Source organism: Onychostoma macrolepis, chromosome 17, assembly GCF_012432095.1.
Source record: "Onychostoma macrolepis isolate SWU-2019 chromosome 17, ASM1243209v1, whole genome shotgun sequence".
NCBI lineage: Eukaryota > Metazoa > Chordata > Actinopteri > Cypriniformes > Cyprinidae > Onychostoma > Onychostoma macrolepis.
Window position 1 is genome coordinate 20322057 of NC_081171.1, and position 9430 is coordinate 20331486.

A 9430-nucleotide genomic window follows, 5' to 3' on the forward strand; every position below is an offset into this window, starting at 1 on the left:
TTTAAATGTGTTTTCCCAGTCATAACATATACATATACATATATTTCATTGATTTGCATTAGGTTAACTAGCTACTCTTTTCACACAAAATATTATTCTCTACATCCAGAAATGCACTGTATATGTCCTGTACCATCATGAAACTATATTAAACATTTTACAGTTTGCTGATTTTATGGAGCAGAGTATTAGTTACTACCCTCTAGAAAAGCCAAAGTATTTAAGTGAGTATAACCTCTGACCGAGGTGTTTATAATCAGCAGACTGTTATTCAATTTTCTACTGTAATTTACTTTGAACTCATATGGATGTTTTTCCTTCCCTTCCAAGCCTTGATCTCTGATTGCATGTGGTAGTTAGGTTTAATGAGCTGATTCTAGTGCAGAGAGTTAATTTTGTTAATATAAATGGGACTTTTAATATACAGTATGTAAGGGTTTGTTGAACATTATGTTCTAAGTGCATACCTCTTCTGAACAAGCATAACTGGCTTTGATTATGAATTTAATCTCATTATATGAAGTACAAACTGAAATTTGTTTATCTGTACGTAGCACTATACTATAAGGCTCCAGTCCCTTTTTGAAAGTTTATATTGCAGATTTGCTGCATTCAGGTGTTTTTTTTTTTTTTTCCTTTTTTTTTTCTCAAAACTGCATGCACCGTCTTGCTAAAGTAAATTTTACATAACATTGTATGACTCAGCCAATACCCTATTAAAAGATAAAAGACTCGGTTCACTGTAATCTTTGTATACTAATGTCTCTAAATCTACACATTATCTGATTATTTTGACCAAAAATTATATCTGCTCTCAACAGATGGTAATATGCTGCCTATAATTAGCAAACACATGGCTAGGATCGCTCTATTTCTGCAAAGTAAAACTGACATATTTCGTATATAGGAGCCAAAAACTAACATGAATCTGGCAATAGAGAAATAAGCTTGGCAGGGGCCTCTGTTGCAATAGTGAGCTTCTCTCTGTTACTTCAGCTGTCTCTGTATCCTCCACTTGTTACAATGATAATTTCAGGGAGGTTTACATATGTAGCATGTACAAATATATTATACATAATTTATATATATATATATATATATATATATATATATATATATATATATATATATATATATATATATATATATATATTAGGGGTTGTCAACGTTAACGCATGCGATTAATCAATTTTTTTTAACGCGTCAATATTTTTTTAACGCAGATTAATCGTTTGATAAGGTTTGACCCCAACTTCTTCCGGGCATCGCAGCACGGAAGGTTATCTATCATTGTGTGATGAGGTTACAGCGAACCAGTGTTGCCAGGGTAACGATAGCGGCACAAGTGGGCTATTTTGAAAATACAGTCGCGGGAAAAATTACAGAGCCGTGGCGGGTTGCGGTTTTTTGGGCTACTTTTATAATGTACCGCGGCCGCCCAAAGTGTATATAGACAAATAAAAATTAAAATAGATCATTTTACTAATGTGTATTATACTTGAAATGTATCCTGGCAACTTAAGAACGGAGAGACGGGTGTAACATCACAAACAACGTGAGTTTCAGCAGAGTATATACATGTTAAGGCTGTTACACAGCAAAAATAAACTTGACAACAACCACTATAGATTATATAAGAAGATAATAAACATGCGATTACGATAGACATGGTCTGTGTGTGATTTTTTTTTTTTTAAATGAATGTGTACGTCTGAAATGCTAATTTGTGCAGCGATATAAAAGGCTATAAATAGCATATTTTAACAACAGTAAACGACCAAATTCCACATGTGATCGTAAAAGGAAGTTATTACAAACACTCGATGGTGGTTTGAAGTGAGTTCTGAGTAAAAGTGTACTATTAATCTCATAAATTGTCTTATGAAGCATGATGCTAATATTAGCTCTAATGCAGCTGCAGAACAGGTCCAATTCTTCTTAATGCATTTTGTCATAATACTTCACGTAAGCTCGCAAGAAATGTTTTGATGTATTTATATAGAAATACCCAGGTGAAAAAGACATAGTATTAAATGTATTAAAAATATACTTGAAATTCAAGTAGTATGTTTATAATACATTTGTATTCCCAACATGCTTATTTGAAGTGCATTAAAAATATACTGAATTGCATTTTAATATATTTCTAAAAAGTATACTAGAAGTACTTTTGTATTAAATATACGCTTAGTTATACTTCTAAGAAATATGCTAAACACAAGCATATTTTTAATGTATTTATAAAAAAGTATACTAGAAATACGTTGGTAATAAATATATGCTTAATTACACTTTTAAGGAATATGCTAAACACAAGCACTGTTACTATATTTCTAAAAAGTATAGTAGAAATACTATGTTAATAAATATATTCTTAGTTACACTTTTAAGGAATATACTAAACACAAGCATACTTTTAGTGACGTTTTAGTGTATTTACAGAAAACATAGGCTATGTGACCCTTACTTAAAATATATTTTATGTGTACTTTGTGTAAGAACATAAAATGCTTAGACTTTTAGTAGGTTTTTAATGTACTTTATATTGCAGTAGGCCTACACATGGTTATATTTTAAATAGCCTATTTATGTATTTATAATTTTAATATTTGGAAAAGTACGATATTTTGAAAAACATTTTTAACATTTACAATGTACAAACCTTTGTCAAATATTATTAACCATTGCAATATTTAAAATATGTTGTTTAATATGAGTTATGCTACTTTGGTTGATTAGGCTGTTGTTCAGTATGATACATTAATTGTTATAAGCTAGGTGTTTATAAATTTGTTCAAGCTTGATGCCTTTATTTTCTAATACATATTTCTGAAATTCCCACAAGGATTTCAACATCATATCTGAAAAAAAAAAAAACAGTTCATTTGTGTTTAAATTCAAACAACACAGACTAAACCTGATTGGTTCCAGAGCCATTGAACGGCTCTGATTGGTTCGTATGATAATGAGCTCGCAGCAGAGAGCTTCGCAAATCAAATATGATGTGCGTGCAAATGTCCTTTGAATGTGCATATAAGTCTAAATTTAAACAGTGTTATAGAGCGATCGTGTCTCTTTAGGGCGCTTGGAAGAAACCATGCAGTTCATATGGATTATTTTGGCGATGTTTTTTTGCGATGAATGTTTTGAAACGTGAACATAAATCTCTCAGATTTCATTATAATATCTCCGCTTTTCTTTCGAAGATGAACGAAAGTCTTAGATGGTTTGGAGCATCTTAAGGGTGAGAGTGATGACATTCAAATTGTTTTGGGGGAACTATGAAATTAATTAGAAAATATGTAAGGGATAATCAACGGTTAGCTGTGAATTAAAGCATTTAAATGCACGACGTGGAGAAGAAGAACCACCCGACTCGCAGCGGAGTGCATTCAAATCGTTTAATGCACAGCTAGCTGTTGATTATCCCGTTTATGCCATAGTCATTTGCCAGCATTCACATATTAAAGATGTTAATAATAATTGGGCTGCAATATTTGACCGGAACGATAAAAATGAAGGTTATTTTCGTCTGTATTACTATTCAACTGTAAGTGTATGTTACTATGGTTACCAATGTTTATAGGAAGCGCATTAATATAGAACATGATTAAACTGACCTGGAACTACCTCTGCATTTCAACGAATTTAATCAACGTCTGCCAGCCAATCAGAATCGAGTATTCAGACAGACCATGGCTGTACCATAACGTTATTTGTCTGTAGCCTACCAGTCGTGTTTTTGACAAATGCATTGGCAGAAAAAATAAATAAAACTAGTCATTATAACATGTACAAAATTAACAGCTTTTATTTGCAACATGAAGTGTATTTATTTCTGATTTCCTGAACAATTTGGCTTCATTGTAATAAGGTTAATGATCTTTGAAAAACCATGATTATGAACATACAGTTATTTTGTCTTGAGCTGATCACCCAAATGTGGTAGTGTTGGTTGATTGGTGTTTATATTTGTTTAAGCTTGACAACCTTATCGACTTTATTTTCTAATATATATTTCTCATTACAGATAAGAACAAAGATTAAACTGTAAGAAGAGCTGCTTGTAAGAGCATACAGTACATCTGAAACTGCTGAGGCTGGGAAGGTTTTTGACTATATTTCCGACCAGGTACATTGTTCTGTCATTCTTAAATAGAAAACAAATCATCAATCATCATTTGCCTTTTTTTGTGCGTGTGAGAAATATTAACATTTGTTGTTTTTCAGATCAGCTGCTATAGAAGACAAACTGAAATCTGAGTGCAGAGACAAGCAAAGGAATAGTAAGTATATTTTAATATCGTGTCACCTAATGGAGGATGATTCGGTCAATCTTGGAAGAAAAATGTTAGCAATGTGTCCATTCCAGGTGGCTAATTTGTGCTTCCTTTCAGTCATTCATGTAAAAATCCATTATCTAATTTTGTTTCTGTTTTGTTTTTTTCTAAAGCTGCAAGGCACTTGTGCAAAATATTGTATGCCAGGACGACTAGGCTGTGCCCAGGTCTCCGGAACCTGCGACGACGCTCAGCTCCATCGGCCCTCCATCTACATCTTGGCTCCTCCCTCCCTCGACTCCGCCGTGTATTGTCAGCACTGGGATGCTCTGGGTCTGTGCCATGTGCCAAACTCCATCTAAGCCGCCAGGGCATCATCGTCATCCTCCCATCACCATCCCTTCACCACATCCTGCCATCATCCCGCACCTTTGCCTCTCACCATTCCTACACCATCTCCTCGTCCAGCTCCAAAACCCCCTCCATCTCTCCCTATTCTGTTGCTTGAACTTTATCATCTTCAGTCTTTGCACACACACATCTACTCACTTCTGCACTTAGTTTTTCTGTAAATTTTTCTGTTTTTTTTTTTCTTTAGAAAATTGCATTGTAATTTTTATTTATTCATTGATGTAAAATTCTTAACTTTTCAGTAATACAGGTATAACTGAAATGTTCTACAGATGAAAATAAGATAGCTTTTCCAAAGCATTTGACTTTTTATTTTTTCATTTATTATAATGTTTTTTGTATAATGTTTTAAAATGTACTTGAGTATGTTTGTAGTAATACAAATATACTATAAACATACTTGTATTTCAAGTACATTTTTAATACATTTAATAGTATGTTTTTTGTTTTTCACCAAAGTATATATGCTGCTGTACTTGTTTTAATGTACTTATGAATGTATGAATTTGAATAATGTACTTATGAATACTGTATGAATATTTGTAATGTTCACAATATGTAATACATTAAAGTTTTCTACATGTCAAAGTGTACGAGTGTGTATATACTGAAAAATATAATACTAATAAATATAATATAATATACTAGTAGTGTAATGCTAATGCATTTCTAATGAGCTGAAATACAATTGAAATGTACTTGAAGCACATTAAAACGATGCTTCAAATATATTCTACCTGTAGTTCATGAAGTATTAAAAGTACATTTTAAATGTATTTTAAGAAATACACTTAAATTGTACTAAATATACTTAAAGTGGTTCCAATTTAACACAATTTCAATATATTAAATAGATTAAAATTGAACTTAAACATATCTTGAAATACACTTAATTTACTTAAAGTTGTTTCAAAATAATACATTTAATATGCACTTAGTATAGTATAATATAAATATATTAAGTGTGTCTGAAAAAGCACAATTTAAATATATTTATTTTTCACCTGGGCAGCAGTGCCACAAACTGATCACCTCCATGCCACTCCATGCCGAATTGAGGCAGTAATTAAAGCAAAGGGAGCCCCTACCAAGTATTGAGTACATATACAGTAAATGAACATACTTTCCAGAAGGCCAACAATTCACTAAAAATGTTTTTTTTTTATTGGTCTTATGAAGTATTCTAATTTGTTGAGATAGTGAATTGGTGGGTTTTTGTTAAATGTGAGCCAAAATCATCACAATTAAAAGAACCAACGACTTAAACTACTTCAGTCTGTGTGCATTGAACTTATTTAATACACGAGTTTCACAATTTGAGTTGAATTACTGAAATAAATGAATTTTTCCACAACATTCTAATTTATTGAGATGCACCTGTATATGTATAATATTTCTATTTTATGTATTAGCATGTCAGTCAAATGGACACCATCACAAGTGAAAGGACATTTCTCGGCCAGAATAAGCTATAATATTCACTAGATTTAATGTCTAGTCTTGTCTATTAGGGACAGAAAACAATATCGATAGTTTATAAAAAGTACCTGTATGCAAAAATAATTCCCAGTACTGTGAAAACAGAATTCCTGGTACTGCATACCAATGAGTACCAGTCCATTTGACCTGTCTTATACTAATGCATTCTTTTTTTGTTATTTATGACACATACTCTTAAATCTAAATTCACAAATTCATTAGTCTGTGTGTATTTTTACATTTTGTTTTTATTATTATTATTTTTTTATAAAGTGTTTAAAGCTGTGGTGTAAAACTTGCTCCTATCCCAGGTCAATATGCAAAGAGAACTATGAGTATTCCATCCATAGGTTTATTTACCCAGAAAGTGTAAACACTGTGTCTCTGTGGCACTATCAAAACATTGCTCTGTTGTTTTGAAATCCCACACAGCAACAGTGGGTCAACCAATGACGTGAGTTTGGGGAGGGACAATCTCACCAATGGCAGGCATGGGGAAATCTTACAGAAACCTGTTTGAAAACAATTCCATTTGGTGACAGAAATTACTCACTTCAGTCACACCGTAAGCAACTCACTAAGGTACAGTTTACTTTAGATAATTTAAAGACACCTTTCCTGATTTAAACACAGCCCCAACCAATTACATTAGACACACACGGTCAACTCCAACTAGCACTCAGAGTGCACCTGCTCCAGGTGATTTAACACCTCTGGGTATCACACTTCTCCTCCCAGAGAGTCCAGAGTAAGGTGCCATGTGAGGCAGAAATAGAGAGGACGCAGAAGGAAGTGAGAGAACTCCACCTCTAATTGTTCATGACACACGGAAAAAATCGGGATAGGAGGGGGGATCTGGCCACAAGGAGTCTTTTATCTTTAGTTAATGACTGAACAAATATGCTGTGCCTTAGCGCTCCCCTCTTTTGTGGGTGTGGTTACCCCTCTGGGTCACTGTGTAGCTCTCTAATAAGCATCCTTGCACAAAAAGCCCAATATTTGCTTGACTAGCGAGGCCTCTGGACCCTTGAGGAAATAAGCACGAGGGGCAGGGAAGGAAGGGGGTGCGAGGGTGGGGATGGGGGATTTAACTCTGTCAGATACCAACAGGAACAGATGGAGCTTGATAAATCCTGAAAGGAAGGCATTACCTGCCCAAGTCACCAAGCAGCCACAATTATCACAGGGCTTTGGGTTCATTGTCAATCAGAATGGCAGTTAAAGAGAGGCAGCAGCTGGGGCAGATGGTGGGGATCCAGCGCGGCTGGGGGAGCAGCCATGGTCCGGTCCTTAGACAATCTCTCGCTCTTTTTCTTTGTCTCTCGTACTAAGTCTCAGAGATCCTCGGTACACTACTGTTGATTACAAAAGAGATTTTGGGATACTCATCCATGGAGACGGTGAAGCATAGAGAGGATGAATGAACCCGATTGGCCCGTGCTGTGTCATGTTAATTAAATTATGTTTGATATTCATGAGAACCCTATGCATATTGATCGTTCTGATCTCATTTATACATTACCCAAGGCTGTAACCACCATATTCAAATTCAGATTAGTGTTTGACCAATATGGGTGCTTGATTATTAAATTATTACATGTGGTCGCCCTAATCCTAAATGTGTGACTTCAACCATGCATTTGTCCACCTTGACTGCAAAGAACAAAAAAAAATTAAAAATAGTCTTGAGTGAATAGTATATAGTGTAGCTAAATACCAACATGTTTACTTGCTTGCTAAAGAGACTTGTAGGTACTTGCACTAGTATTCATTTGTTGTTTTCAGAAAAGTTGTTTGTTAATTTGTTCTCCCTCTGTAGATGAACTTACACAAGTTGACTATTCTTACCCAAGTAAGATCACGAACACAGTGCTATTAAAATGTGTATCAAACCCTCATCCAATTCCCAGAAACACTACACCAGCTTTCCACTTGATTGTCCATATGTAAAGTAGTATACTGTAGATGTGACTCTGGCTCGCTCAAGGACAGTTGCTGAGTTTGTCTCCCAGTTTCCAGGCAGACTCCTTCTCCTTCAGTCTCTGCCAAGGCACACCAGCGCATTTCACTTTCAGCGACTACTGCCATTCATCACGGGGCAGGGGGTACGAGTGGGTCTGGATCCCCTCCTCCCTCTTCTCATGGCTGGGAGCACAGTGTTGCACGGACCCCTTCACTCCCTGCGGTCTCCACGCTCCTATCCACGACTTTCCACAATGGACCCTGACTTCATTATGGAGGCCTGGCTTTCTCTCGGTCTCCCGGCAGAGCCATCATTCCTCCTACTTTGTTACGCCACTCTCGGACTTTGTGTCTGGGACCAGCTGATAGCGAGGTCAGGCCCATCCATCTGCCAGGGCTGGGAGCCGTGATGTAGAGAGAGGAGCAGAGGTCCTCATTCAGCAACAATGCCCATTAACAATGCTAACAGAGTCCCGGCAAGGCCGGAGGAGAGGACGGGACGGGGGGTATAAGGAGGGAGGATGGTTGTCACTAGGCAGAGAACAAGATTGCAGTGATCCGATAGGTTTCCGGGACTGGGCGTTGAGTGAGTCCTCAAGAGTCTTGGATGGATATTGATTTTCTTCACTTGTATTTGCTGCCAGCTCGTGAAGTTATGTACATGTGCAGAGCTACTTGTGGGGAAATGGACAGTGCACCTATTGAAGTTGAGATGGTAGCTGCAATCTGAGAACGTACATATTTTCCCCTAAGTTGTAATAATTAAAGAAATGCAGGTGTTTCGTCTTACCTGCTGTAAATTATTGCAGAATTGTCAGAGTGAAGTGAGGTAAACAGATGTTATTTTAGTCTTGTTCTGTTGTGATTGGCAGGATTATGTGGACACAGTCTTCCTAAACTTTAATTTGAAACTCCATCAGGTTTTCTGCACCTGGCAAAACACTATTTCGGAAAGTTTAACAGGCACCTGTATTATTCATCACTGGTTCTTACCTGGTCTACATTTTTATTGCCCGAGGCACAAAAACTCATTTATACACCTAGGTCACTTAATCCATGAAGCTTAAACTGGTACACACAGTGCCCAACCCTTGGATTTAAGCCAGAAGTGCTTTTCCCTCTCTCCTTTTGAAGAGTCACTGTTTTGCATTTGAAGAAAACCAGAGTGTCAAAGTTCATTTGGTTCTTTGCCAGGCCATGTCACATGCTAGGAGTAGAAAATGACTTCTTAGTCTAATAATCACCTAGCAGCACTGAGTCACCAAAATATACGCACATACATGCAGACACGCACGCAG

The 9430-nt window shown here is 36.0% G+C and overlaps 1 long non-coding RNA gene across 2 annotated transcripts; it reads left to right on the forward strand.

Annotated features, from left to right (window-relative positions):
• The first annotated feature begins 2966 nt into the window (after positions 1-2966).
• Positions 2967-4926, forward strand: LOC131523505 (uncharacterized). 2 transcript variants are annotated; one of them, XR_009266794.1, is made up of 4 exons: positions 2967-3244; positions 4031-4132; positions 4231-4286; positions 4454-4926. It is a non-coding gene; the product is annotated as an uncharacterized LOC131523505 (long non-coding RNA). The 2 variants fall into 2 exon arrangements; XR_009266793.1 differs by lacking the exon at positions 2967-3244 and having other exon boundaries at positions 3631-4132.
• The last annotated feature ends 4504 nt before the right edge of the window (positions 4927-9430 follow it).